The sequence below is a fragment of the Pelophylax lessonae genome (assembly GCF_965119305.1).
Source record: "Pelophylax lessonae genome assembly, chromosome: 8".
In the NCBI taxonomy this organism is placed as follows: Eukaryota; Metazoa; Chordata; class Amphibia; order Anura; family Ranidae; genus Pelophylax; species Pelophylax lessonae.
The window spans coordinates 242,375,500-242,382,543 of NC_138775.1; positions in this window are offsets into that span (position 1 = coordinate 242,375,500).

A 7,044-nucleotide genomic window follows, 5' to 3' on the forward strand; every position below is an offset into this window, starting at 1 on the left:
CGACTGTTGCATCTTTGCGGCCACTGCTCGGCCGGCGCAAGTTGCGTGCACTGCACCTCTGAAACATTGGTCTCCCTGGTCTGACAGACAGTGTTGCGGGTTTGTATCACTGGTCCTGGCCCCAGTAGTACTTTCGGCACCCTCCATCCTCTTCCAACAGGGGTTGCCGCTCTGGGTGTCAGCAGCTCCTGAGTGGTTCCTGTCTTCCAGCTTACATATAGTCTTCTGGGCTAGCAATCACTCCTTTCCGTCTGCAACATGTCACCACAGTGCCGACACTGACCCCACGCCCACAGCCGCATGGATACATTCAAGCATCTGCTACATACCAGTCCTAGATGCTACGTGTCCCCTCCGCGGCACAGGGCCAGGCTTCCTTTGAGCACTAGTCGCACCCTGTTGTCCCTCAGGATCGAGTTCCGCAAATCAGTCTGCTCATCAGGTACTCTGCCAACATGTGGGATAGCCCCTGCGCTCTGGCTCACTCCGGCATCCACCATCTTACTCGTCCACACACCCTCTGGAACTCCACTATCCAGTGGAACGATCGTGGGTGGTCAGCAGACATCGGTTCCGCCAGTGAAAAGACCCCGAGCACATGTGCTCCTTGCTTTTATACAGTATCCCAGCATGCACCAATGCACTTTTCCTCTGCCAAATCACCAGGGCTGTATCAAATGCCTGTGCACTCATATGTCAGGTTTCCTCCCACTGTCCAATAAGCCTCCCTATTGGATCAGTGTGAAACGCTCTGCAGACAGAACGAGTTGCACCTGAGCACAATGAGCACACCTCACTAGCAGATCCTGCTCTCTGGTAGGCAGAGAACAATTTAGATTTACCTGCAGTCCTTCTGGTAAGCAGACAGGACTCAAAACTATACTTTCTTTCTAGCACCTACCTAGGAGGGTGCTGCATTTACATAGGCAGACCGCCATTCTGTGTCTCTCGGGAACAATCGTGGGTGGTCGGCAGACATCGGTTCCGCCAGACCCGTTGATTGGCTCCCCCTGCAGCCAATCAGCATGCGACTGTGCCTCCAACAGGTATGTGATTTCGCGCAGGGGAACTGACTTGCAGCAGTAAAAGTACGTTAGGCAATCGGCAAGTGGTTAAGCAGCTGTGTGCATTGGCCTATAGCATAATATACAGCTGTATTCAGATCTGTGAAAAATGTACCCCTTGTGAATCTGAAAGCACTGTACTTTGCACCTGTGTGCATGAGCACACAGGTTTTCTTCAAAGCAAGTACAGTAAGCATATACGTACATTCCCCATTGCTTCCCACCACCCTGATTCGCCATTGCACCCTTTTTCGCCTTTTACGCCATTTTCTTTCCCAGGGGCCACCAGGACAAATAGCGAATTAATCTTTCCAGCAGGGACACAACGACAAACAAAGATTGTAACTTTTCTTTACTCGATTCAAAACCTTAACCACTTGACCTCAGAAAGGTTTTACCTCCTTCATGACCATGGCATTTTTTTGCTATTTAGCACTGTGCTATTTTAACTGGCAATTGCTTGGTCATGCAACATTGTATGCACATGACATTTATATAATTTTCTTTCACATTAATAAAGCTTTTTTTTTTTGGTGGTGTTTAATCATCACAGTTTTTTATAAATGTTTTGGTATATAAACAAAAAATACAAACATTCGGAAAAAAAACACTTTTCTTTTAGTTTCTGTTATAAAATTTTGCAAATAAATATCTTTTCTTCATAAATTTAGGCCAAAATGTAATCTGCTACATTGCTTTGATAAAAATAACACAAATCAGTGTTTAATGATTTGTTTGTGTAAAATTTATAAAACCTGGTTAATCATGCCGCTTCCTTTGTCCCCCTATGTGAACTGACAATGGTAATCAACGTTGCTAAACCATGATACCTTGGTCAGTTTACGTGCCTCTGATATCCCGCTGTGTGAGTTCTCTCCTCTTTTTCCTCTCTCCCCCTCCCTCCCTGCCTCTTAGTTGCTAGTGTGTGAGCGATCCTCAAACCCACCCCTCCCCTTCTCCCCTGTCGCTCTTTTGTGGGGTATTAAAGTCAGTGAATAGCATTACCGCCAACCCCTCTGTTATAACAAGGTGTAATACACAATGTCAATGTTTTTTAACAATGATGCCACTAAATACCCTATTCCAGAGCGCCTCTATGCTGTAACGTGACCTCCCGCCTCTCTCCTCCCCGATCTAAGAACTACAGTGGGAGGTGCTGAGCAGGCAGCACAGCGGTCACGTGACCTCCCGGCTGACATCAGAGGGAAATCTCAGCCCCTCCCACTATAGTCCTTGGATCAGGGGAGGAGAGTGGCGAGAGGTCAGGTGACTGCACAGCGGCACTCTGAAATATGGTATTTAGCCGTATCCCTTTTAAAAAACATTGACACTGTGTATTATACCTTGTCATAACAGAGGGGCTGGCAGTAATGCTATTCACTGACTTAAAAAACACTTTAAGTTTACTGTGCAGTACAGGCCTCTGCATACAGCACAGATTCCATATAGCCTATCAATTGCTAAAGTCTGCCATGCTTATGCAATCGGCACATCCATTTCTGCAGTCTACCATTCCTAACCATTTCTACCAATGCTGCCTTCAGGTTATCTGACTGAGTTAACCCCACTATCCCCTGCTAGGCAGAACTTTGTGTTCACTTTGCCCAAGTTTAAGCCACCTATCGAAGGAATTAGCTGCTCAAGCTCAGCATCACCATTTGAAGGTACATACATCTTACAATCTCCCCCTCCCTTCTCTTTTCTTAAAGTGACCAATACTAGCAACTTAACCAGCAAAGTGACTCTTGCCTACATATTAAAATTCTTAAAGTGTCCTTTCCCACCAATTCTGCATATAAATGAGAACTCTGCAAATTACTTTACTACTAAAAGGGATTAATCTGTTTTCATAACATCTTAAAGGGACTGCAGTCTTCACTGTGCGCCAACTTAATGGCTCCAACTAAGCCGGCAGACGACCCCAATACATAGTTTAATTGTGGCTGGTAGCTTTGACAAACTTCCTGAAGCCTAAACTTTGTCTCTTCAGATTGAGGTTAAGTGAGTTAGCCTTGTGTTTTTGTTAACCCCCCTTTTTCTCACTTAAGGAAAGTCCTAGAGCTATTGTTTACACCTTCAGTCCTGCAGGATGTTTGGGCATGTCTTAAAGTGAAACTGTACTGTGTTGCATTATTGTACTAACCCACTTGCTGATAGCTTTTGTTAGCTGTTAGGAAACTACCTGGCCAAGGTACTTTTGTGGCGTCATCATGGGTTGGTGCTCTGCCTAGGGCTCAGGGATAAACAGGGAACTCAAATATTCTAGTGACCACCTGATTTCTAGTGTGTATCTTAGATGTGAGGGCAGTCTGAATGCAACTCACACGAATGTACTAACTGAATAGAAGAAGGGGCCCACTAACATTTCAAAGGGAACTGAATAAGTTAAAGAGCAGCTCATATGGTCTGGTCCACCAGAGTGGAACCCAGAAGGTTTAGGGAGGGTCTCACCAGATCCAGGTGCTTCTACACCAGCTGCTGCCTCGGGGGGCATGCAAGCCACCAACTTAGCTGAACTTGAAAAGTTTAAAGATTTCCCGCTGAAGAACTCTACCTCGATTACCAGTCACTGTTATTGAAAATTGAGACTTTTCTCTGGCAAGATTCCCACCCACTTATAACTTTGTCTCTTCTGATTGAGGGTCCTCTATTGAGTTAGCCTGTGTATATTTCTCTCTCCGTGACAACCAGGAAACTATTTGGCAAAGGCACTTTCGTGATGTCAGCAGGGGTGGTGCTCTGCCCAGGGCTCAGTGACGAATAGGGAACCCAAATATTCTAGCAGCTCCTGCGGGGGTAGTGCTACAACTTACAACAGTGATGATCGCTGTTATAACTAATAGTTTTAACTGTCATGAATGGCTTTCCATTTATGACAACTTGCCTACTATTGTGATGCTGTGATTTTGCCACAGCTAATCACATGGTACAGAGAGCTTTAATTGGCCTAGATACTATGTGACAGCTGTGGGCCAATCACAGCATCACAACAGTAAGCACGTTGTTCATGAATGAAAGCCATTCATGACAGTTTGCTTACATAATATCATGTGAAAAACCAGAAAAAGACAAACAATAATTGTCGCACTGCAAGCTGGACAGAAAGGGCGTAGGCTAATAAATAAAGTCTATAAAATGTGGTTCAGTAGATGAAATAACAGTCTTTGGGGCTATGTGTGATGAAATTGGACGGCTGCTGGCTCAGATAAGAGCTGGAAGGAACTCTGCAGGAAAACAAAAGGAAGAAAGAGCAGCGCCACCTAAGTGCAGCAGTAATGAATGTTTATTCCAAGATAAAGAGTAAAACTCACAATGTATCAGATATTCTGGACATGTGACAGTAATGGTCCTTTCACACTGGCTTTCCGCCTGGTGGACTCCGTTTTGCGTTCCCCGCTGAGCAGGCAGATGACAGGTCCGTCCCTGCTAACTTTGCAGAGACAGACCTGTCAGATCCCCGCTCTCCTCTATGGGAGATCGAATGAAAACGGACCACCTGTCCATTTTCATCCGATCCTTTCCGATTCGATCCTCCAGACGGATGGAAAATAGAGTTTCCCTCCGTCTGGATTTCACCGACAGGATCGGATTGGATAGCAGCGGGCGTCAGCGGAGATTTCACTGCTGACATCCGCTGCTCCATTGGTGTGCATGGAGCATCCCATAAGGTCCGCCTGAAAAACTGACAGGTGGACCCGATCGGAAAGCCAGTGTGAATGGGGCCTATAGGGATTCATCCGCTCTAGAGGAGGACGTGGTGCGGTGTGTTGTAGGGTGACCACTGGTCTCGGCTGTGCTTGGTGCTCACCAGCACTGAGACCAGTGCTCACCCTACAACACACGGCACCATAGGGTTGAATACCTATAGAGTCACATGTGCTGAATATCTGCTACATTGTGAATTGTATCATGTGATCGCTATTGTTAAGGAAATTGTAAAAATCTGTATATAATTGTATTCTATTCTGTATAGGCCTATGTATTGCACACTGCACTCATTGTGTGAATGGCACTAATAATGTTTTCATTACATGTTTTCATTACAGTCCTGATTAGAATTAGCCTGCCTATGTTGCGCCCCTTGTTACCATAAAAGTACAATTATAATAATAATGTGATACCTACGTAATCATGTGTTCAAAAAAATTAAATTACATCAAATAAACGGAACAGTTATTTGGAAAGATGCTGGGTGTATCTTTTGTGTCTGTTCCCTACTGCAGTAGTTATTAATTTGGAACCACTAATCAATATGAGGATAGGAGTTGCCTATCTATAAAATTCCATAACATTATGATTGGTCATAGCAAGCAATCTGTGTTCACCAGTCAGGGGGCATGCTAGTGGGGATGTGCTAGGCGATGTGGGGGTATGTCCCTTAGCCTGTAGCTGCCGCCTGTCCGCAGTAAATGTACTGTGGGCAGATGGCAAGTGGTTAAAAATAATAAAACCTTTCCATCAGGGCCTGGTAGATGGCAAAAAAAGTAGCTTGCAACAAGAATAATATACAAAAAGTCATCCAAATTAAAGGAACAGTTTGAAAACACATCAGATCTCTGTCAGAATATCTATACTGCTCTGATGTAACAGTGTCTATTTATGTAAATAAGCAAAGATCTGTAAGGTAGGAGAATCTCAACTTATTTCCACAAATCAATATATAGCAAGTTCTTTTTAATCGATTCATTTCTTTTTAACAGCATATACCAATCTTAGTGAAAACAGTCTACAGTAGGGACTATATAAGAATATTTATTCACAAAACATGTATTCACAATAAATGAATAGACTTGAGGTGACACGAAGAGATAACTTTACATAAAGTAAAAACTTAAAACAATAAATGCAATGGGATATGTAGCTCAATGATAACATTAAAAATAAAGCAAGATTACGTTTTTCCCCAGGTAAAGTAGAAACCATACATAAGTGTTCTATATAATCAGACCACAATTGTCTGCGAATTGCACAGCCAACAGTCACTCTGCTGCTGTTGAAGTGAGAACACGCTATGCAAAATAGGAGACTAAGACGCTAATAATGCGCTAAATCTGATATTATTAAAAATGTATAAAAACAAAAATCAGTTTTTAGAGAAAAATCTACTATGGTTCATACGGCTGGTATTGTAATCTTATTACCCTTAAATATGAAATCTAAAACATATAAGGAAGGAAATAAACAATAGTAAATAATAATCAAATAAACAGCAAGGTATATTTACCACACTTAAGATGGCTGCTAGCTTAAAATGGTTGTTACCAGAGTCCTTAAGATGGCTGCCTTCCCAAAATGGTGGCTAGTTAGGGAGGAGTTTCGTTTGGCGTCCTTCAAAGTTTCAGATAAATGATGGAGCAAGATGGAGTATGTATAGATGAGCATATGTATGGATGTAGTAGCGTGTGTGTTGTAAGTGTAATGAGTGTTGTCGTGATGTGTGTGTCCCTCACATCTGGGGTTCCCTTTTTATATTGTATTGAACAAAAGGACAGTAAAATTACCATAAGCCGAACCCAGAAGGAGGAACTTTATCCCCATTGGTTGGGATTACTTATCCATTAACTAGTGAGGTCATTGGCAACTCCTCTACTAATCATCCAGTATTTTGGATATTAGAATTATATAATAATTCCTTCAATTAAGAATAATCATAAAAACAACATAAAAACCTGTCCATACTCTCATAGTACACACATGTCCATCTAATATCTCCATCATGTATCTTGGCAGGGATTGAATCTGGAAACACCATTTATTAAGAATATATTATTAATACAATATATATATATTTATTGGAAATACCTAATTTACCCCGAGGCTGCATTTAGTAGTAGTCTCCAAAGGGGGCAGTATATTATACCACTATTAACCGATAACCTTTGACCTAGGACTGGGTAAAAATAATTAAATCACTTGGCTGTGTCAAAACCCTGTCAGACTTTCTGTCTAGGATATAGTATTTATAGCGGTCATAAAAACT